Raw genomic sequence first — 24,884 nt, forward strand, 5'->3', positions numbered from 1 at the left:
TCTTCCACAGACCCTTACCAAGTCACCAGTTATAATCCCTCTGCTTTTTGAACCTTTGAGCTAGGAGAGATATAGGTTGGGTTTGCAGTTTGGACCAAAACCCATCCTTTTCCAAGTGCCTCCAGCACCAACTAATAGAAAAGAATCCCCACAGGGGATGATGGCCCTGCAGCTTTGCCCACTAGCTGTCCTTGGGCTGAGAGATGAAAGAGAAGCTGGGTGGTCAGAAGGCAGAATGCTTGAAAAGCTGTGAATGGAGATGCTAAAATTGTAGCAATAGCTATCCCAAGGGACACAGCTCAAGGACTTCCACATGTCTGGCTTCTTTCCCCTAGAGACCAAACTGATGAGTTGTAGAAATGCAACGTAGAAACAGCCCAGTGGGTCAGGCACCTCATCTCTAGGGAGACTGGTGGGGAGAGTGCATCCCCAAACTCATCTCCAGGAATTGCTCCAATCCCTCCTGGAATGACTCAAAAGCTGGAGCCTCTGCTACTTCCCTTGCAGGGCGGGAATCTGCAGTCTAATATGCCTCAGCACCAGGAAGTCTTCCTCCCCAGGATACGAAGCAGAAGGATGACAGACTGCTCATCTCAAAAAAAGCAGCTCAACAACCAAACCACAGCCCATGCCTCCCCCACCCCCACCCCTGCCAAGCAGCGGTTTCTTCCCAGCTGTTCACACAGATTTGCTGAGAGCTACATTCGCCCACATCAGCAAGCCCTTACCGAGAGCCCACCCTGGAAAGGGGGACGCCAAAGAACTGGGAATCTCAGACCCACCCATGAGAAGCCCAATCACCAGGCAGTGTAACAAGAACAAAGCACCACCCTCAACCCGAGAGGAGGCGGGAACAAAACTGAGACCCTCACACTCCGGACCATTGGGAGCACCAGGTCCTGGATTCCCTTCTTTCTCTCAGCTGAACTGGAGGGATGTTTTCTGCACATTCCAGACACACTGACCAAATCTGAAATATTTCAGTACTCTGGCCTGATTGAGTGCCCTCATCACCCATTGCAAAGGGGTCGCGTTCTCCCTTTGTGACTTGCTAAGAGCTTCCGAGGAACTGAGCTGCACCCAGAAAGAATTCCAGAATCCCATCATCTAAATTCCAAGAGCTGGTCCGAGCGAAGAGAGCTGCCACGGCGCCTGTATCGTTGGCACCACCACTTCTCACCCACCAACCTCACCCACCCACCCACTCCCCCTTGTAGCGCCTACCAGATGAGCCAGGGGGCAGGTCTTCCTAACTGCGGCAGCCAAACACCAGGCATCCAGGCAAGACCCAAAGCGACTTTCCTGTCTGCGCCTGAAGGAAAATGAAGGTCCTAAGGACCTGGACCAAGGAGAACTGGAATGTGAAGAAAGAGGGGCGGAATTTTTCCACACTGCAAGATGAGCGAGAGTTTTCTGCTCTAAGGCCACCTGTGGTCCTCAGTCTCAGTGCCTCTCCAGGCCTGTTCCTTTTGCTCATTAGGTAAATGTGCCAACACAAAGAAAGAAATCAAGATCTGTTTAGCTTTCCCCACTGGCCCTGTCAATTGTTCTGAGGAAGACAGCTCCTGCCACAGCGCTCAGGAAATGGGCCCCAGAGGGCCAAAGAACGGCTCGGTCCCGTCAATGTATTTACACAGCACGGGGCTTGTTCTTCACGTTTAGCCAGCAGCCCACCTCTCCTGAGGGCCCCCGGGAAGTTTCATCACCTGGGAGGGCCCTCAGCTGCTGCTCTCACCAAGTCCCTCCTTGATCATCAGAAGAGACAGACTGGCTGGCTGTGCGGAGATGCGGCCTCCCCCAGTGAGCCAGCTCAGTGGCTGACAGAAGGTTCTCCAGCCGGCTGAGGCAGGCGGCCCTTGCAGAACCTCCTCTGAACACCGTCTGCGCTCCCTGGCCGGAGCTACCTACTCAGACTGTCGGATGAGATGCTCTCCTCAGCAGACAAAAGCTCAGATTACAGCATCTCTGACAAAGGTACCACTTGGAAACATGGGGAATGAGGACAGGTAGCAGTGGCATCAAGGTCAAGCCAGACACAAGACTGATATATTCCAGAGAGTTCCAAAGATGAAAAAGGGGTTCAAAGACCATCTAGTTCTGCAACCCATTGTACAGATGAGAAAACTGAGGTCCAAAGAAAATAAGTAAGAGTACTGCATAGGAGTTAAGAACAAGGGCTTTGGACTAGGTTGTAACTCCCACTTTACAATGTGCTTGCTCTGTAATCTTTAACCTAATTTCTATGAATCTCTCTTCTCATCTTTAAAATGCATATAATAAAAACGACCTCGTATGATGTTTTGTGATGCTCACATGGGATAATGAAGGAAATAAAGCACTTAGCACAGTAACTGCATAATTAATGGTAACAATTACCACAATTATTAAGTAACTTGGCCACAATCATTCACAGAATTCATCTCAGACATAAGACTCAGATTCGGTTCTTTGTTATTTCTACATTAGCTTTCATGTTCAGGTGGCCAGAGACTCCAAGTCACTTTCTGTGTCAGTTAGGACTTCCATTCCCCTCCTGAAAACAGTGACTTAAAAAATTGGAGGTACATTTTTTCATATAAGTAAGACCAAGTGTTAGAAGCACAGTGATGGCAAAGGGGCCCCATGAACACAGACTCCTACATTTCTGCCATCCTGCACCCTTCCTTGGCTTACATCCTCAAGGTCACAAGACGGCTGCTGGGGCTCCAGTCACTGGCAGGAAATGGAATGAGAAGGGGCAATGAGGCACTCCACCCAGTAGAGTCAGCCCTCTTTCCAAAGATTTCCTGGAACCCCATTCTGTGACTTTTGCTTGTAACTGCACACTCTGGCTGCAAGGAAAGTTGGACAACACCTGAGAAAGCCAGGGTTCTGTTTACAAAGAAAGGGATAGATACTGCAAGGGTAATGAGCAGTCTCGGTTCTGTAGCCACACTCTTTATGATAAATTAAGTCACCCCTCACATCTGCTTCCCATCCAGGAGCTCTATGAGAGCATCTACCTGGATGCTCCCCATCTATGCCTGTGGCTGCCCCAGGGCCCCAGCCTGGTCCAGAATGGGAAGCTTAACACCCCACAGCACCTGACCATGTCTTGCTGCCCAGAGCTGACAAGGACTCTGTAAAAGCAAAGAGTGTGCAAAGGAGGCGCTGCTCTAGGTGGGTCCCACATTGTCTATGGCTTCCCTAGGGGCCCAAAGGTTTAGCAGTAGAATCCTGTTCCTAGCCCTGAATAGAGCGTATTTGAGCAACACTGAGATAACGCCTTTGAAATCTAAGTCAGACTGTGTCTCTTCTGCTTCAAACCCTCCAAAGGCACCCCATTTCTTCCATAGTAAAAGCCAGAATCCATCATCCATCCCATCGGCCGGCCAGGCCCCCCATAATCCCTCCAGGCACCTCTTTTGTGTCACTCGCTCTACTCCTACCACAGTAGCCTCCTTGCTGTTCCTCAAACATGCACATACATTTCAACCTCAGGGCCTTTGTACTTGCTGTTCTCTTACCTGGAATGCTCCTTCCCCAGATATCCAAATGGTTCACCCTCACCTCCTGCAAAGCTTTGTTTAAATATCACCTCCTCACTGAGGCCTACATTGACTATTCTATTTAAAATTGTAACTGGGGCACCTGTCAGTCAGTTAAGTATCTGCCTTCAGCTCAGTTCATGATCCTGCGGTCCTGGGATGGAGCCCCACGTTGGGCTCCCTGCTCATCGGGGAGTCTGCTTCTCCTCTCCTCTGCCCCTCCCCTGCTTGTGCATGCATGCACACGCGCTCTCTCTCTCTCTCTCTCAAATAAATAAATAAAATCTTTTAAAAAATAAAATAAAATAAAATAGAATAGAATTGTAACCACCATGGTACCCCCAACACTGTCATCCTCCTCTACCTTCCTACAGCACTCACCACCTTCTAACTTACCATACCCTTTATTTCTTTATTACATTTATTCATTATGCTTATCATATTGCCATGCAAGTTACTCATTTCTTGTCTTTATTTATTTATGTGTTTTGAGGGCAGGGACTTGGGTCTGTTGTGTTCACAGCTACACCCTCAGCACCTAAAACAGAGCCTGACACACACAGCAAACACTTAATAAATATTTGTTGAATAAATGTATACATAAATGTAGTTCTGTCTTGGGGCAAATTAGAATTGCCAATAAGGAAAGGCAGCCGACAGGAAAGGAATAGATAAGAATCTGGCATAACCAGCTCTAAAGACAAAAGCATCCACATAAAGTCAGATCAAGGAAATGGGCCTTCTGAGAGAAGATGCAGAAAATTAACGACCTAGATTCATGCTATACCTTTTCTAGCTAGATGAGTAAATACTTTCTCTGCCTATTCTGCAGACAAGTGTTACATACCCATTCAGTGGATGGGGAAACTAATTACTGGAAACAGTGAGTCTAGTATCTAGTATCTCATATGGTCCTACTAAATGATTCAAACTCAGTGCTGGCTCAGGGTCTATAGCCTAAAAGAAAGCAGGCTCATTCTCTAAACCAGCTGGCACTGGGGTAATTGTTCATTTTCTTCTACCTACAACTTTCTGTCCCTCCTCCGGAGCTGCCCTCTTACTGTGTGGCTCTCATAAGCACCTTTCACCTCTGGGAGGGCACTTTTCAAAATAAGACCACCATGCCACTGAAAGCCAGAGAAAGGCCAAACAGGTCCGGGCAATGTTCCCTTCCGTTTATATGCCCCGACACATTGAAGGGATGCCTAGGTGGCAACAGAATCAATTCTCTGTCCCTAAATCAGCTGGAAATGGTTTTTTCCCCTCCTGCTGAATAATTTGGAAGTGATTTTGAAAATGCAATGCAAAGAGAGCAGTCTTTTTTCCCTCCTAGCCATGAAAATACGCACTGCTTTCCAGAGCCTGATTAATGTTAAATATGACCTTTTGCAAAGTTTCTTGGCAGGTTAATTTATGATACTTCCAGATTCTAATGTACCAGGCAGTGGCTGTTTATGTGTTTGATGAAGTATTCTTTGTCCGGAGTTGATATGTTTTACCAGATCTTCTGTAGCTCACTCCCCCTTTCTCCCTCTTGCTCTTTCAATCTCTCTTTTACTCTAACTTTGTGCTTGGGTATTTAATCAATCTTACTAGGGAGAAAACATGAATATATTTATGAATTCTCGGTCCCTAAGTTGTCATGTATGCTGTATTAGCTTATTACTGTATCTCCAAGATAATTCTTCCCTCTCATCTCCTTACACCTGTGCTTTTGAGTTCAGGGAGATCTCAACTCAACCAAAATTACTTTTAATGTATGGTTTGCTACAAGAGCTGCTTTGAGGGTCTCTGTCTTGAACAGGTGTACCTTCTCCTTATTGCCTTTGCCTTTGTTCTTCCCTGTCTCCGAAAGAGAAATCTTGAGCTAGACTTGAGCCCCAAGAGGTTGTTTCAGCCCACGAATATAACCAAGCTTAATGAGCATGTAGATACATTCATGGAGGAAAGGTCAACAAATGTGCATGAGGGATAGAGGGTGTTCAGGAGGCACTTTGCCCTCGGAAGGTATGTCGTCGAAGTCAACCACTGCTTACACAGCAGTTCCAGGATAATTTTCGCTTTCCTTCTATAGAGCCTAGACCAGTGCTTGGCATACAGTAGGGGTTTGGTTTTTGTTGAAAGAAAGAAAGAAGTGAGAGAGCAAAGAAGAAAAGGAGGCAAGAAAACCATACTCTCTAATACAGTGACCCTCGAATTCTTTATTAGAGGCGTAGGGACAAGACTTTGAGCCCAAAGGGGGATTTTTCCATTTTGATAATAGAGGCTGAGGTTGTGACCAGGACCTCCTGGACTGTCACTACCTGCGAAGCTGTTATAGGTACTGGGACCAAATTTCCCCAGACCTACAGCCCCCTTTTTGCTGTCAAACCAGGCATGTACACTTGGGCTGGCATTTTTTAATGCATCATGGATGGCTTTACTACAACAGTAAGGATGGGAAGAAGCTGACACCAGAGCAGAGCAAAAGGATTGTTGAGCTGCATCACAGGCCTACCTGAAGCAAGAGGACACAGACCACGTGGAGGCCAGACAGGAATATTTCTCCAGAAATATTCTGTCGCCTGGAGAAAGAGCGAGAGAAATGGCATGATTGGGCTTGTCCAAGGTCAGGAGTCAGCCAGGCAAGTGCAGTGCAGGCTCAAGAGGACAAGGAGTGGGTGGAGCCAGAATGACACAGGGTCTAGGCTGCAGGGACAGTGGAGAGAAAGCAGGGGCTTGTGATCTCTGTTATCACTTGGTCCAAGAGTTTTATATTTGGGAATGTATAAATCATTGATGGGATAATTTATTTTCTAGCTATTTTGGCCTCAATTATATACATCTATACATCCCAACTTTCTTTGTCCACCCAAGGAGAAAATGGAATTGAGCTGGGCAGTTTCGATTCGCACGACACACTTTGGGGGCTGCTTATGCAGCCTGACAGCTCCATTCCAGGACTCCAGAGTGGATGAGCCTCACTTGTGAAAAAAGACCCAGATGTCACCTCTCTAGTGTGATTTGAAGGGCAAAGGGAAAGCTGCATACCCTCCCTACCCATGTCTTTTGTCAGCCTGCCATAGTGCCTGAAACTTCCCTATTATTCCCTGCTCAGGTTTACCGAACAGAAATACTAGTAAAGCACAAATTTTATCTGAAGGGAGTCATGTAACTGAGGTGGCAGAAAAACTTGAATATCAGACCAAGCTGGATTCAGATCCTGGCTCTCTATATAGCAGTGTGATACCTGGCAAATTACTTAGGATCCCAAAGACTCTGTGTCCTTATTTATAAAAATATGAATTCTATCAACCTCAAAGTGTTGTTATAAGGATGGACTAACTGACACACAGAGAACAACTAACACAGAGACTGACACATGAGGGGGTCTCAAGAAATGTTCATTCTTTTTACCTTTATTGCTATAAAGGTACAGTAGGAAAAGTACTGGACAAGACTAAGGGTGATGAGTTCTAGTCCCTGCCTTTCCATTAACGAGCTATATGACCGTTTTTTGTTTTTTTTTTTAAGAAAGAGCGCGCGCTCACATGAGCTGGCGGGGGGCAGGGGGCAGAGAGAGAGAGAATCTCAAGCAGGCTCCTCAGCCAGCATGAAGTCCGACACAGGGCTTGATCCCACGATCCTGAGATCATAATCCAAGCAGAAATCAAGAGTCAGATGCTTAACCGACTGAGCCATCCAGGCACCCCAACCTAGGTCACTTTACTTCTCTGGGTTTCAGTTTCCAGAGAGACTTGAGCTAGAATCATCCATCCAACAAGTTTTATTGATCTTCTGATATGTACCAGATGCTATTCATCTGCGTGCATGATCAATAAATTAATAAATATGTACGTGAAATAGTGGTAAGTAAGAAGCAGATAATTAAAATATAGTCTTATGATGGAGAGGTACTGGAAGGCCACTTTAGATTGAGTACTCAGGGAAGACCCATGTGAGGAGGTGATTTCTATACTGAGACCTCCAATGACAAGAAGCCAGCCACAGACAGGTGAGATGCTGTACAGGCAGAGAAACAGAAAATACAAAGGCTTCTCCCAAAGAAGCAAAGCTCAGATGGCTTCTAAAGTTCTTTCTAGATCCAACAGTCATTATCTTATGTTCTTTATGACTTTTGTGTATGTCACTGGGATACATCAAGTGACAGTCTTTTGACGGGCTGATTACCGTCATTAAGAAGCAGGGAGTGATCTAGTTAGACTAGTTCTGCTGGGGCCCAACTGAGCAATGGGAAAACTAGAACGAAGACCAGAAAGAAAAAAAGTATGGTCAAAAAACCAAAGAAATAATTGGGTGGTGGGCTAAAAATGGGATGGTAGAGACTGGGGCCAGCTTCCTCCCAAAGCAGCCATTATCCTTATCATAAGACCTGGAGAAACAATGATAGAAGCTGGTGGTTTGTACAGCTGGAGGTTCTCAGGAAGTCCCTTTGCTAAAGCTAGAGAAAGGTAGAACCAAGTCAAAAAGAAGCTTTTTGGATAAACAAAGAAGTAAAGGTCTAGGCTGGGAAAATCCTGGTCTCAGATGACGGAAGAGATAGTCATTCATTCACCTCCTCATTTACTCATTTAACAAATATTTATTGAAGGCTCACTCTTCTAGGCCTGTTCTACTTGCTGGAGTTACATCCTCAAACAACATTCCAGTGGAGGAGACAGATGTGTACTGAGAAGCCAAGGTCTTTAACCTATACAAATTCAGACCCTTTATTTGCTCTACATATTGAGTGACCAATCTGCACCTGGTGGTGGGTTAGCTGCTGGGCTCTATGCTTACCATTTCTGGGCATGCAAACACGTAATAACATACATTTATAGAGAGTTTTACGGCTCTCAAGTTTTAAGGCTCTCACTAAGTTCCTTTTGTCCTCACACCACCCGACAGGTTCACAAAGTTAAAGGGGGCTGCTCAGGCTCACTTCTCTGGAAGTCTGTGCTCTGACCCAAATCATCTACTAGTCCAGTGGACTTCCAGTTATATCCCTTTCCTACTTAGTACACAAGATGCTGTCATTTTCTTAAACTACTCTACATGAACTCTTCCTGACTGTATATTGGAAGCAAGGACAGTAAAGAGGCAGGAGCTGAGAGAATCCATTATGTTCATGTGTGGCAGCAGCTATTTCTAGTTAACCAAGGCAGCATCCAGTGTCGGTGGTGACTGCAGGGCAATCTACAGTGTCACTGCCCCAAGGCAGCAACAGTGGTGTCTTTGTTGCCTTAGTTTTGTTGCATGGAATACTCTCCCAGGTGTGTAACATACAATCCAGGTATCCCAGGCCTCCTGAAGTAATACTGAACTACCCAATGTTTCTCTTAATAAATTATCTTTCTGCTTAAATTAACAGGATTTGACCTCTGTTGTCTAAAACTTAGAACTAGAACTGCTACACTTACAAAGTCCATTGTCCCCATTTACCTACAAGATAGGCCAGTCTTTCTACAATTAAAAAAAAAATCCTTAGTGGCTCAAAACAACAACGCTTTCTTTCTATCTAGATCGCACTTCTTATGCATTAGGTTGGCTGGATTTTTCCAAGAAAAAATTTAAAAATATTTTGAACTGAATGAAAATACACTAACTTATTATCAGAATTAGTGGGATGTAGCAAAAGCAGGGTTTAGAAGGAAATTTGTAACACTGAGTGTATATACTAGAAAAGAAGAAAGACCTGGGGCACCTGGCTGGCTCAATCAGTGAAACATGGGACTTTTGATCTCGGGGTCATGAGTTCGAGCCCCACATTCAGTGCAGAGATTAATTAAAAAAATAAAATCTTAAAAAAAAAAAGACCTAACATCAATTACCAAGCTTCCACCCTAGGAAATTAAAGAAAACAGATAACATAAACTTTAAGAAGCAGAATAAGAGAAATAATAGAATTAAGGCAGAAATCAATGAAACCGAAAACAGGAAACCAATACAGAAAAACCAACAAAACCAAAAGCTGGTTCCTTCAAAAGATTAATAATATTGATAAACCACTAGTCAGGCTAACCAAGAAAAAGAGAAAGAAGACACAAATTACTAACATCAGAAATGAAATAGGGGTCTCTAATGATCCCATGGACATCAAACCATAATAAAGGAATATTATGAACAACTCTATTTCACACAAATTTGATAACTTAAATAAAATGGGCCAATTCCTTCAAAGATATAAACTACAAAAGCTCATACAAGGAGAACTAGGTAATATAGATAGTCCTATTATATCAAAGAAACTGAATGAATAATAACCTTCCCCACCCACCCCCCCAACAAAAGCACCAAATCCAGATGGTTTCACTGGTGAATTTTACCAAATATTTCGTAGAGAAATATCAATTCTCTATAATCTCTTCCAGAAAAGAAAAGCAGAGGAAACATTTCCTAACTCATTCTGTAAGATCAGCATTGTCCTAACACTAAGGCCAAACAGAAACATTCCAAGAGGGGCACCTGGCTAGCTCAGTCAGTAGAGCAGGCGACTCTTGATCTCTCAGGCTTGTGATTTCAAGCCCCACATTGGGTGTAGAGATTACTTAAAAATGAAAACGTTTTTTAAAAATTCCAAGAAAGAAAAACTACAGACAAATATTCCTCATTAAAATAGAGGTAAAAACACTCAACAAAATATTAAAAAATCAAATCCAACAATGTATAAAAAGAATTATACACCATGGTCAAATAGGATTTATTCTAGATATGCAAGGCTAGTTCACCATTCAAAAACCAATTAATATTATCAACTGAAGTAAGCATCAACAAGCTAAAGAAAAATTATATGATCATATCAACAGATGCAAAAAAAAAAAGCATTTTCAAAATCCAACACCCATTCAGAATAGAAGCCTTGGGCAAGCTAAGAATAGAGGAAAACTTTCTTAACTTAAAAAGAACATCTACAAGCCCCTTCAAGCTAATACTACAGTGAGAAACTAGATGCTTTCCCCCTATGATCAGGAACAGGAAAAGATGTTTTCTCTCACCAATATCATACTGAAAGTCCTAGCTAATGAAGGACATCAAATTTATATAGATAAGAGAGGAAGAAATACAACTGTCTTTGTTTGCAGATGACTGGATGGTCTATGATGTCTAAAATCCCAAAGAAATGACCCCCCAACCCAATCCTCCCCAAAAAACCCACTCTGGAACCAATAAGCAGCTATAGCAAGGTTTCAGGACACCAGTTAATATACAGAAGTTGATTGTTTTTCTATATACCAGCAATGTACAATTGAACTTTATGAGGATTAAAAACACAGTATCACCCACATAAGCACCAATAAAATATGAAATATTTAGGTATAAATCTAACAAAATAAGTACAGAACCCATATGAAGAAAACTATATAATTCTGGTGAAGTAAATCAAAAATATAAATAAATGGTAAAATATTCCAATTTCCTGGACAGAAAGATTCAATATTGTTAAAAAGTCAATTTTTTCCAACTTGATCATAGATTTGACACAATCCTAATCAAAATCCCAGCAAGTTACAGATAAAAGACTGGTATCCAAGATCTACAAAGAACTTCTCAAACTCAATACGCAAGAAACAAATAAACAAATCATAAAATGGGCAGAAGATATCAACAGACACTTTTCCAATGAGGACATACAAATGGCTAACAGACACATGAAAAAATGTTCAAAGTCATTAGCCATCAGGGAAATTCAAATCAAAACCACACTAAGATACCACCTTACGCCAGTTAGAACAGCAAAAACCAACAAGACAGTAAACAGCAATTGCTGGAGAGGATGTGGAGAAAGGGGATCCCTCCTACATTGTTGGTGGGAATGCAGGTTGGTGCAGCCACTCTGGAAAACAGTGTGGAGATCCCTTAAAAAGTTAAAAATTGAGCTACCCTATGACCCAGCCATTGCACTACTAGGTATTTACCCCAAAGATACAGACATAGTGAAGAGAAGGGCCATATGCACCCCAATGTTCATAGCAGCATTATCCACAATAGCTAAATCATGGAAGGAACCGAGATGCCTTTCAACAGATGACTGGATTAAGAAGCTGTGGTCCATATATACAATGGAATATTACTCAGCTATCAGAAAGAACGAGTTCTCAACATTTGCTACAACATGGACGGCACTGGAGGAGATAATGCTAAGTGAAATAAGTCAAGCAGAGAAAGACAATTACCATATGATTTCTCTCATCTATGGAACATAAGAACTAGGAAGATCGGTAGGGGAAGAAAGGGATAAAGAAAGGGGGGTAATCAGAAGGGGGAGTGAAGCATGGGAGACTATGGACTCTGAGAAACAAACTGAGGGCTTCAGAGGGGAGGGGGTGGGGGAATGGGATAGACTGGTGATGGGTAGTGAGGAGGGCACATATTGCATGGTGCACTGGGTGTTATACGCGACTAATGAATCATCGAACCTTGCATCAGAAACCGGGGATGTACTGTATGGTGACTAACATAATGTAATAAAAAAACATTAAAAAAAAATCCCAGCAAGTTGTTTTGTGGCTATCAACAAAGTGATGATCAACAAAATGATTCTAAAGTTTATACCAAAAGGCCAAAAACACAGAATAGCCAACACAATACTAAAGAAAAACAATGTCAAAAGACTGACATTACCTGAGTTCAAAGTTATCCTAAAGGTACAGTAATTAAGACAGCTTGGTACTGCAGAAAAAAACAGATCAATGGAATATAACAGAGTCCAGAAATAGATGCACAAAAATATAGGTCCCTGGTCTTTGACAAAGGAACAAAGAAATTCAATGAAGAAACAATAGTCTTTTCAACAAATGGTACTGGAACAACTAGACATTGCAAAAATTATATCTAGATATAGACTTTCTACCTTTCACAACAATTACTTCAAAATGGAAAATGAAACATAAACATAAAAGGCAAAACTATAAAACTTTTAGAAGGTAACAAAGAAGAAAATCTAGATGACCTTGGATTTAGAGATGAGTTTTCATATACAACACCAAAAGGGCAGTACATGAAAGGAAAAAATTGATAAGCTGGACTCTACCAAAATTAAGAACTTCTAATCTGCAAAAACACTGTTAAGAGATGAAAGGACAAGCCACAGACAGGGAGAATATATTTGCAGAACACCATCTGATAGAGGTCTTGTATTCCAAATAGAAAAAAAGCTCCTAAAACTCAACAATAAGAAAATAAACCCAATTTAAAAATGGGTGAAAGATACAACATTTTTCACAGAACTAGAACAAACAATCCTAAAATTTGTATGTAACCACAAAAGACCCCAAATAGCCAAAATTATCTTAAAAAAGAAAAACAAACCTGGAGGTATCACAATTCCAGATTTCAAGTTATATTACAAAGTTGTAGTGTCAAAACAGTATGGTACTGGCAGAAAAATAGACACATACATCCATGGAACAGGACAGAAAGCCCAGAAACAAACCCATGATTATATGGTCAATTAGTCTTTGACAACAGAGGCAAGAATATACAATGGGAAAAAGACAGTCTCTTCAACAAATGATGGTGGGAAAACTGGACAGGAAAATGCAAAAGCGTGAAACTGGACCAACTTTTTACACCATTCACAAAAATAAACTCAAAATGAATGAAAGACCTGAGTAATGTACAGAATTGTTGAATCACTATACTGTACCCCAAAAACTAATATAACACTGTATATTAATGATATCAGAATTAAAATAACTTAATTTTAAAAATGAAAGAAAGACGGAAAGATCTAAACAGACATCTTACCAAAGAAGATACACAGACGACAAACAAGTATATGAATAGATGATGAACATCATATATCACTAAGGAATACAAGTTAAAACAACAAAGAGACACCACTACATACCTATTAGAATCGCTACTATGTAAAGGAAACCTGACAACACCACATGCTGGAGAGGATGCAGAGTAACAAGAACTTGCATTCAAGTTGCATTCCCAATGTTGGTGGGAATACAAAATGGTACAGCCACTTTGAGTGACAATTTGGCAGTTTCTTACAAAGCTAAACATAGTTTTACCATACTACCTAGCAAGTGCACGCCTATGTGTTTACCCAGTTGAAATGAAAACTTACATCCACACAAAACCTGCATGAGAATGATTATGGCAGCCTTATTTACAATTTCCAAAAACTGAAAGCAATCAAGATGTCCTTTAATAGGTGAATAGAAGTGTGTCTGGCTTGCTCAATCAGAAGAGCATGTGACTCTTGATCTTGGGGTTGTAAATTCAAACCCCATGTTGGGTGTAGAGAATACTTAAATAAATAAAAAATTTTTTTAAAAAGTGAATGGATAAGCAACCTGCATTCCATATAATGGAATATTATCCAGTGATAAAAATAAGTGAGCTCTAATGCCATGAAGAGACATAGAGGAAACTAAAATGCATACTGCTAATTGAAAAGAAGCTACTCCAAAAAGGCTAATTACTGTTAGAATCCCAATGATACGACATGTTGGACAAGGAAAAACCACAGAGATGTTAAAAATACCAATGACCAAAAAATATACATATCAATGATCACCAAGAGCTCAGGGCAAAGGGGAGAAATAAATAGTTGAAGCACAGGATTTTTAGGGCAGTGGAACTACTCCATATGACAGGGTAGTGATAGACACATGACATGCATTTGTCAAAGCCCATTAATGTGTACAACACAAAGAGTGAATCTAATATAAACTGTGGACTTCAGTTAATAATAATATACCAATATTGATTCATTAATCAAATACACCACACTACAGCATGATGTTAATAACAGAGGGAACTCGGAGAGGGGAGATACATGGAACTCTCTGAACTATCTTCTCAATTCTGTAAATCTAAAATTGTGCTAAAAAAATAAAGCCACTTGATTTTCTCTAAAATACCTGGTGGCTTAAAAAAACAATGGTTTCTTTCATGTTCACACTTCATGTCCATAGCACATTGGCCCTCTTTTCCTCACTGGGAACAGCCTGTTTGATGGAGCCTCCCCGTCTTTAATATCACCAGGCACCATGGCAGAAATAAAATAGAAAATCATGCAATGGCTCTTAAAGCTTTCTCCCCAGGAATGCATCACTTCTGCTCATATTTTACTGTGAGCAAGTCATATAGCCACAGCTACCTTCAAGCGGGTAGATAATGAACTCTTACCATGTGCTCAAAAGAAGGAAAATCAGAATACCAGACATTAGTCCTAAAGACTACTATTCCTTCCTTTAGTTCCTTCCGCCTGGCCCAACATCATCACAAGGACACAGGGCAAGACACTTGTGCACAAGGAACTTCAGGGCCAATGTAAGGGAACAGTGGCTGCTCGGAGACAGAAGCTCTGCAAGCCCACTAATCTTACTTGCTCTACCTCAAGTTCTACCTGCTTAATTGCTTCTTCACTCTGAAATCCCTCCTGAAAAACCTAGCTCTTTTCTGAACATCTCCCTTGGCTTCATACTCTCAGGATCAATTTACACAAGGGAGTCTAAAGAGAAACAGAAGCAAGACTGAGAAAACTGTGTGTTTCCAAAAGCCTTTGTAGGTAAGAAGATCAAGGACCTCAGGACCAGATTTCACTCCACCGAGTATGGCTCTGCAAGCTGCTTGACCTGTCTCTTCACCTGCTGTCACAAAAGTGGATGGCAGGCTACAAAAGGACACATTAGTGGTAAAAATTGTAAACTTTTGTTCTGCTCATGATGGCCAAGAATGCCTTAAGTATTCTAAAGCTGAGATAAGTGGACAAAAAAGTATTATTATGGACTACTTGATGAACATGTGACAAAAATTTGAGTCTAACTAGGAGCACCTGCCTGGCTGCTCCAGTCGGTACACCATGCAACTCTTGATCTTGGGTTCGTAAGTTCAAGCCCCATACTGGGCATAGAGAAAAAATGGACTCTAACCAGCTTAAACAAAAAACGAATGAGCTGGTCTGTATACCCAGGACGTCCAAAGGGCAGGGCTTATCTCAGAAATGTCTAGATTCAGGGATTGATTTAAACAATGTCATCAGATCCTCTCTCCCCCTTCCCTACCCATGCCCAACCTCCAAACTCCACCCTGGTTAACTAACTGCTTTTCTGTGTTGATTTCATTCTCGGGTAATTTTCCCCCATATACTACAAAACTGGCCACTTGCACCTCTAAACTTAGTGAGTTGTATCTATGCCAGACTGTTAGTTCTTGCAGGAAAAGAGACAGAGAGATAGAATATTTCTGTCACATTATCATATGGTTTCACTCATATATGGAACGTAAGGAATAGTGTGGAGGACCACAGGGGAAGGGAGGGAAAACTACATGGGAAGAAATTAGAGAGGAAGACAAACCATGAGAGACTCCAAACTCTGGGAAACAATCTGAAGGTCACAGAAAGGAGGGGGTGGGAGGATGGGGAGACTGGGTGATGGGTACTAAGGAGGGCATGTGCTGGGATGAGCACTGGGTGTTATACACAACTAATGAATCGTTGAACACTACAACAAAAACTTATGATGTACTATATGCTAGCTAACTGAACATTAAAAAAAAAAAAAGAATACTTCTGTCACTGGGTCCAGCAAAAGTACCAGAAAGATGCTGATTGACCCAGCCTGTCTCACATGACCATCTTTGGACCAATCTCCATGGACACTATTCTGATTTCACTGGATCCACATGGAATAGGCTTCTTGTTAGAAAAGGGGTTTCTGTTTCCATAGGAGAGAAGAAGGGAAGAGACTAACACTATCACTATCAGAGCCTATGGAAATGGGGAGGGAGGCTCACGCAAACACACACACAAATTCAGACAGCCCTTCCAGCCCCAAACTACCCATCTTGAATATGTGTTATGACTCCAGGATCTTCTAAGGCTGAAAATGATAGAATCATTCCTCCAGAGCTACAGCCCTGCTCCCATCCTCCATGAAGATGGGACTTGCTGTGGACACTCACCTTCTCCTTGGTTGAACACATTTGTGATATACATAGGAACCCCATCCCTCACCAAGAGCCCACGAGCATCTTGAAGAAAACACTAGTCTGCGTTTTTCTTTGCATTCCATCACATAGCCCAAGAACAGTCATTTAACCAGTGTTGAATGGACTCCTGGGTTTATGGATCCATGGATACACAGAATAAGGAGTTTCTGAAAAAGTAGAAGACAATGTCTCTGACTCTAGGATCTTTGTACTTTGTCAAGGACACTTAGAATGCCTTTAACATAACTGAACAGATTTATAAATAAAAGCAACAACAAGTATAAAAAAAACTCCGTATGATTTGAATCTGATAGTGATCAGATGATGCCAAGTAACCACATAAAGAAAGTCAGGTTTCCACAGTTATGGAGTTCACTTAGAGACAGCTTTTGCTTCTTGTTATTTGTACTCAAATCTTAATCACGATCAGTAATGTGATCCTCAAGTGAGAGGGACACATGGTGGATGCAGAGAGCAGCTTGGATTGGAAGGGCCTATGGCGCTTTGATCAGCACAGAGGAACACGCCTTAGGGCTCTAATTCCTGCCCAGGTCTAGAAAAGTCTATGGCTACCTCCCTTCCCAGGCCACCAGTGCCTCAACCATCTTCCATCTGGGAATAAGGAATTTTTCCATTATCAGAGAGTAAAAGTCCCTCCAATCCTTCCTCCTCTGACATATGCAGACTGCACATTAGCATGGTAATGTCTCGTGCCATTAGTGAGTAACGTGCTGAATAATTAGGCTATGAAAATCTAACGGCAGGGATTTTTGTTTTATTAGCAATTTTCCATCCTATTGTGTTAATTTCATCTCATGTCAGTTGGTTTTCTAAGTAAACAATGATCACAGGCAGACATCATTTCCCAGCACATTGTGCTGCCGTGGGTGACTTAACAGACCAGAAAATGGCTTAAGTTGCCTTTTGTCTTGCAGTCTTCGCCTTCTGTTGATGTCACAATATCTGTAGTCCCTGGTTTCTTATGGCCCTGGAATATTCATTTCCTTTTTGTCTGTGTGTGTCTGTCTCTGCTTGTCTGTTCTCAGTCTATCTCCATGTCCAGCTTTGTTGTTGTTCTTCCTCCTCCTCTTTCTGCCATCTCCTCTCCACACCTCTCGGTGCCTACCTACAATGATAGTGCACTTGTCCAGAACCTTACTCTACTCAAAGAATTTTCACATCCATCTTGCATTCTCTCCCCTTCTCTTCCATTTTCTCCATACATCTTTCATTTCTTTCACTTCCCTCCCAAATTCATCTGCTTTTCTTCCCACTTGGCTATCTTCTCATCATTCCTTCTTCCTCCCCCTCCTTCCACTCCTCATCTTACCTAGTGCCTGAAATGCTATCTCTCAGCCTCTCCCCTCCCCAATGCATTCTCTCCTTCCTGCTCACTGTGATTCCTGGCTGACAGATGATTAATATTTGGCCCAGCCATGTTGGAAAGTTTAATGCTTTTTCTGAGATATCCCCACAGTCATCAAACATCTGCAAGTTTCTTTCAGAGCTAAGAAAAAGTTCTATTACTTAGGATGTCGTTGTTGTCCAGGTTACAAAAGCAGCTGCCAAGTCCCTAAGAAAGATGGTGGGGAAAGATACTGGCAGCATTTACCTGGGTGACCATGTGGGACAGATCTGGTAGGGAAGGGCTGATGCAAATCAGTGGTGCTTCTTCAATTCTTCTCCTTTCTCTCTGACTCCAGGAAAATATAAATCTAGATTCCTCCAAGTCAGGATAGTGCTAACCGGTACTACTCATATATCCAGGCCAAAGAACTAGAACAATAAAGTAATATCTACTTAAAAATATATATGGCCAAATGCTAGTAACTCAAGTGCTTGATCTATGCATCCATACAAGACCAATCACCTGGCAGGCTGCCATCTGGGGCAGCAGTTTGAAACAAGCCAAAGTCATCCATAGTTTTCATAATTAACCCACAAAATGCAACACAGTTACTCTCCCTGTTAAGAAGCACCAATACTATCTCTTTCATTTTACCCACCCATGACTCCTCATCATTCAGTCACATTTCTCTACCCTTTCTCTATAATGCCCAATACATATATGGCTATTCATCTTCTTTAAAAATCAACTGGCTTAACAAATGAGATTTTAGCCCTACAAAGGCTGGCATGACTCTTGTGCGAAAGAGATTCAGGAAAGGTACAAGGAGCTTTTGAAAAGCACCATGACCCAAAAAGATCTGGCATATTTTGTGAATCTATCACATCCCCAGAACCATACAGTGGAAAGCACAAAAGAAATGAAAAATAACTTCTGGGATTTCAATAAAATGTTGATTAGACAATACAATAAGAATCAATGACTGTTAGATCATGTAAAATAAGCCACATATATAATTGTACTTCAAAAGAGAAATAGGGAATGTGGTTTCAGGAAGTCAATAATGATTTAAGTCACATTTTAAACATTCCAGAATGGAGAAACAAAACAATCAAAGCACCAAGGTAGAATATACCTATGTATACTGCAACAGAGATGACACCACAGATCAGAATTCTACAAATGGGTTTAGGAAAATGGACAGGAAAAAAAAAGCACAAAGGTAAAAATGTAGAAATGTACATGGACTGGAATCACAGAAAAGGCAGCCTTGCTGATGTGAACAGCAATCACTACTGGGCAGTAGGAGGCTGATAGGTGCTCCCAACAGCAATCCTGGCACAGCCACCTAGCATCATCCCAGGATGGGACCACTAACACCATTATGTTTAGTTCACTGTGGACCAATCTTAGAATCAGAAATGGGCTCTCCAACCCTCACTCCTGCCACACCTTCTTTCTTTCAGCTCTCACCACCTGTCCACATCAATATCCTGCATCAAGCACACAAACAGCCTGTGCGCTGAGTGCTGCACTAGCTAAAATCACCAGCCACAGACGACTTCTCCCGCATTCAGTGCATCAGCATTCAGCACCACGGCCAGCGCCTGAGGCAGCAGAAGGGGCGGCCAGGAAAATGTAATCATTCTCTCGGTACTTAGCCATGGGGCCACTGATTCTTTCTCTTGTCTCTGATACTTTTTCCCTAGGGTCCACTCAGGACCACTGTGTCTGGGTGACCATAAAGATTGACTGTGTAATGCTAACATATTCACAGATTAGCCAGTAGAGGAAGAGAAGGGAAAGCACCCCATCTCTCCACTACATATATACACAGCTCTCCTCAAAAGGAGAAAAGCCTGATCTCAGGATGAGGTCACATGAAAACTCCTGCACCATGACTGTCCTAGTGAAGAAGGGGCTCACCGGGGACAGAAAATCCAAATGTGGGCTGCTAAAGCCAACCTAAGCAGTTGGTTTTTCCAAACATTGAGTCTGGGAATGTGATAAGTTACATCAGAACAGGACAAGTTAGGAAATAGATGAGTGACAGGAAGCCCTGGATCTGCTATGCGAGAGCCTTTAAAACCAGGCTCGATCCAGTAAAACTGAGTTCTATGAGAAGCAGAAGACAGAGTCACAACCCAGGTCCCTATTCCCATGCCAGGCACAAAGGAGCACCTTCCACTAATGAAGAAGTCAGAGCAGAACCATCATGGTCCAAAAGTCACGGGCTCCACATCACGCAAAGGAATGGCATGCAGTGATTGGTATAGCACCAACTGGAGAGTTTGTTCTATCAGAATCTGGGGATGGGCCCAGGAATGTGCATTTTAACATTCTGCCCAGATGATTCTCATACACAGTGAGTTTTGAAAGCATTGCCATAAATTGTTCTGTTGATGCAGAACAACTCAAATAACTCCAGCAAAGCTTTTGTGAAGGACTCTGGACTCTGTGCTAGCAGCTGACCTTCTTGACATATGCATTTTTGGGGGGTGAGGATGGCTTGTGTAGTCTCCTATCCATACAATGGTAGGGAACAGGCCCAAGGGAATGCTGGATGCATCCGCTGAATAACTTCATGGATTAGGGCAAAAGAAGAGAGAAACCATTGCCTAGTTTAGCAGAGCTGCTTCCAGAAACTGGTAAGGTATCAGGCCTTGGGTTTTGCACCACAATGGAGCTCATCCTCAGTACTTAGCCAGTGCAAGGTGGGGGCAGCAGGTGGGTAAAAGGGAAAAGCCAGGTCACCCTGGGAAATTGGTGCTGAGCCACTCCCACATCACCACATTCATCACTTTCGTATTTATCTCTTTCTTCCTTTCTACTCAACTGTTTACAGAATCACAGACACTCATGTATAGAAAGAATTTTAGGCCCCACCCAATACAGTCTTGTCCTTCATTTCTCTGTTATCTTCTTCTCCCCTACTAAACGTGAGGTCTATCCAGATTCATCCAAAAGAGACATGCGCCCATCTGCACTACTTAGCACCTGAAAGGTTGTTGATCCATATCAATGGTGACAACCTGGTATATCCAAAGTCCAGAAACTTAAGCAGCTAGCAGAGCTGCCTCCACTTCCCCAGGAAGCACTAAAAAGACATGTGCAAGTCCAGCTTCCCCCAGAGAATAATGGAACCATGTTTATTCCCTCACACTATTTTGATGTCCTTCAATCATACTTTCAAACTTTGCTACCCAAAAATCACTAATACTAGAAATGGAGTTTCTTATCATTTCAGCTCATCATCTCTAACCACCCTCAGGAACCATGGGTGTCAGAGAAAGTCACTGCTCTTATGTTTGCTGGAGGGAGGGGCATGGAAAGGGAGTGGTCAAAGATCAAAGCCTACCGTTCTCTTCAACCCTGGCCTTCATCACAACAGACATGCCTGACACCCAAGTCATGTGCTCTTCCTTTCATCAGAGCACCCATTCATCAAGAGCAGGGCCATGTCTGTTTAGGTGCATCAACCATGTCTGTTCATACTCAATGAAGGGTGCATGGGTGGCTCAGTCAGTTAAACATCTGCCTTTGCTCAGGTCATGATCCCAGAGTCCTGGGATCAAGTCCCACATCCGGCTCTTTGCTAGGCAGGGAGTCTGCTTCTCCCTCTGACCCTCCCCCCGCTCGTGCTTTCTCTCTCTCACACTCTCTCTCTCTCTCTGAGATAAATTTTAAAGGTCTTTTAAAAAAACAACAACAGCAACAAATACTCAATGAAGACAATATGCAAGAACTAAGCTGCAGAACTTGGCAGTCAGGCTTGACAAAGAGTGTAGAAACCATAGCTTAGACCAATTTCCCACCTGCACCATGGAAGAAAGACTGGGCCACCACAGTGGCTTCAACTACTCTCACAGACATCAACCAGCACAGTCAGGATTTAGCAACCACCATGAATAAGAACCATTTATCAAGCATGCTAAGCAGTCTGGTGACACAGGGTCTCTCGAAAGAGGCTTAAATTCAAGATCCGATTGAGTTAAGGAATTTCAATGAAAGAGCAATAGTTTGGGACTAGAAACCTAATTTGGCCATTAACATGCTGTGATCTCCTTGGCCTCTCTATCTGAATCTGAAAAATGAGAGGACTTGGCAGTGAGGATAAATGAAATCATGTCTTCATTACTATTAGAACTCACTAGAGAGAGTATGGTACGTATGCAAGGTTGTATTACCAAGGACACACTCAGGTGCTTTCTAAAGTTTAATATTAACTAGTATTAATGGGTAATAGTTAACTATTTCGTATCTTCAAAACTATGTCAAGCAGAATGTCCTGGCATTAAAGGAATGGCCTATTCTCATCTTTAGCTGGATTTTCAGCATTTGCATTGGCTTCCTGATGACAGGAGACATTACTAAGTCAGTTGGTCCCAAGGATATAGACTGACTTCCCTGTCTGGTAATGCTCACTTGCTTCTCTCTCTCTCTCTCTCTCTCTCTCTCTCTCTCTTTCTCTCCCCCATCTCTCCTCTCCCCTGCCGTTCCTTCTCTGTCAAGTTGATACCGGCAACACTTAAGCAGTTGTAGCCCCAACAGCCACAGCAGCCTCAACAGCAGAAAAGGCAGCGGTAAGCAGAGCATCAGAAGCTTTCCTTTCTCTTCATTTCAAGGAGTGAGAGACGCAATGCCAACTGATGGGGAAGGGGCTGGCTGCTGTAGAATCTCAGCCCTCCTCCAGGAGCCTGGCACTGGGATAAGGAGTTGCCATGAATACACACACCAACAGGGCAACTTCCAGCTGGCACAGAGAGTAGTACCCTCAGCACTGTTGGGAGGCGCTGGGAAGGAAGAGGCCAGAGCCAGCTTCTGGCTAGAGCTGAGATGTAACCATGACAAGAGTGGGGGATCTCAAAGCCATAAGGTAGCACCATGGAGTTGGACCCAGTCTCTAACAAGGAAATCCATCTGTCCCCGAGACTCAGGGAGGGAATCCTTTCCTGAAGGTCACATGGTGATGGAAAGGAAAAGCCAAACTTTTCCAAAGGACTTGGGCTCTGCTTCAGAGAACTGAAAACAGAGACAGCCAGCAAATAAACACAAGACACCAAAAGTAAACAGATTCTCTCAGCCCGCTAGGTCTTGCCAACCTGAGCAGTGCTTCTGGACAAAGCACTCAACCAATATTATATATCCTCAGAGTACATAACATTTGGATAATGCATTAGATTTGAAAAAGCCTTCTAGAAAAGGCTTTTAGTATTGGTAGCTTTGCCCAAGATTGCAGACCCCACTTCCCACCAAACCATCGCCTATCGGTGCAAACCACAACATCTCTTTGGACCTGGCTATTGCTCCATTCCTTTTCCCAACATCACATCCCTGAAACCCCGGGCTCCAGAAGAGGGATCCCAGCCACACCCCTAACTCAAACCTGACCAAGATGCCCTCTGCCCTATCCCAGAAAGCACTCTGCTAAAACATTTGAGAAGCATGGGACGCCTGGGTGGCTCAGTCGTTAAGCATCTGCCTTCGGCTCAGGTCACGATCCCAGGGTCCTGGGATCGAGCCCCACATCGGGCTCCCTACTCAGCGGGAAGCCTACTTCTCCCTCTCCCACTGCCCCTGCTTGTGTTCCCTCTCTTGCTGTGTCTTACTCTATAAAATAAATAAAATATTTAAAATATATATATGTATATATACATATATTTTTTTTTCTGAACAGCAGAATATATAGAAAAAAAAAACATCTGAGAAGCAAGCACCGAGAACAAGGTGCAGGAAGGAGGACTGTGAGACTGTCTCTCACAAACAAGCAGGGGGACTGAGGCAGGCAGGGGTTAATAGTGACCCCAGGAACCACACAGCCTGGGTTCAAGAACTAGCTCCATTCTTCCCAGCTATGTACTTGTGCATGCATTATCTAACCTCTGTGCCTTAACTTCCCCTTCCAGAAAGCAAAGATGCTAACAGCAGCACTGATGCCCCGGCAAGGTTGAGCCACTCAGGTTAGAGTGCAGGGCAGTGCCTAGCAGGTGTCTGGCCCCTAGCGACTGTGGAGCAACAAACAGTTCTATAATGGGGGAAGAGGTCATTTCCACAGGACAGGAGGAGGCCCACGGTCAAGGAGGAGAAGGTTCTGCACTGCAGAAGGTATAGAGAACAACCATTCTTCCTATATACTTAGAAAATTTCCTAAAAAGAAACATGCTTGTGGGCACACACAACCCCCACTGATTTAGGGTTCCCATTCTTTTACTGAAATTCCCCTTCTCCCTCTGGTCACCTAGGGGACCCTGATGTTCTCATAACCCCGGGGCTCCTTGGTGAAATCAGGCTCTAAGCAAAGCAGGCGGGAGAGGCAGGGGGAATCTCCTTTCCCTCACTCCTCCTTCCCAGCCCTCCAACTCCGGGCAGAGCAGGCATCTTCCTCCCTCAGGTCCCCGACACCTGTTGGGGTGAGTGCCAAGTCTTCTCCCGCGCCAGCCCCTCCCTCCATCCTGGGATCCCCCTCCTGAGCAGTCCCTGCACCTGTATTTGTTAATCAAGCCGCAGAGGACGCAGTAATTGCCCAGCAGAAAACACGGGTGCAGATGTTAGGGAGCGCTGGGGCAAAAGCACTAAATGAGATTCTTGTTTTCCAAACAGAGCCCGAGATTTAATTACAGCCTTTCCAAGTGCTTATTAAAAACCCTTATTTTTTTTCCTTATTGTTTTCCTGCATGGCGCATATTGAATCAGCCGTCGCTGTTGTCTTGTTTTTGGAGCGTTCATAAAAAGAACCGATGTGGAAAATTGCAAACACAGATTGTACCCAAACAATATCTTCTCCCTTTGCTTTTCTTTCTGGTCTTTCTTCCCGCTGAATAACAACATCGGGGGTTGTATTCAGCGCACATCCGGGCTCTTTCCCAACAGCCAAAGGGGGTCTTTTTGACAAGCAGGACCGCCCCTCCACCTGCCTGAGAACAGAGCGTGGGGGCGACTGAGCTTCGCTCTGAGGCCAGTGGGAGCAGGAACACACAGCCTGCAGGAAAGGCAAGGGGACAGGTGAGTGGGAGACCAGGAATCACAGACCATCAGAGCCAAGAGGGCTCTCAGCAGGTGTGGCCATTATGTCCCCT

The sequence above is a fragment of the Ursus maritimus genome, unplaced genomic scaffold, assembly GCF_017311325.1.
Source record: "Ursus maritimus isolate PB19 unplaced genomic scaffold, ASM1731132v1 scaffold_3, whole genome shotgun sequence".
Lineage (NCBI taxonomy): Eukaryota > Metazoa > Chordata > Mammalia > Carnivora > Ursidae > Ursus > Ursus maritimus.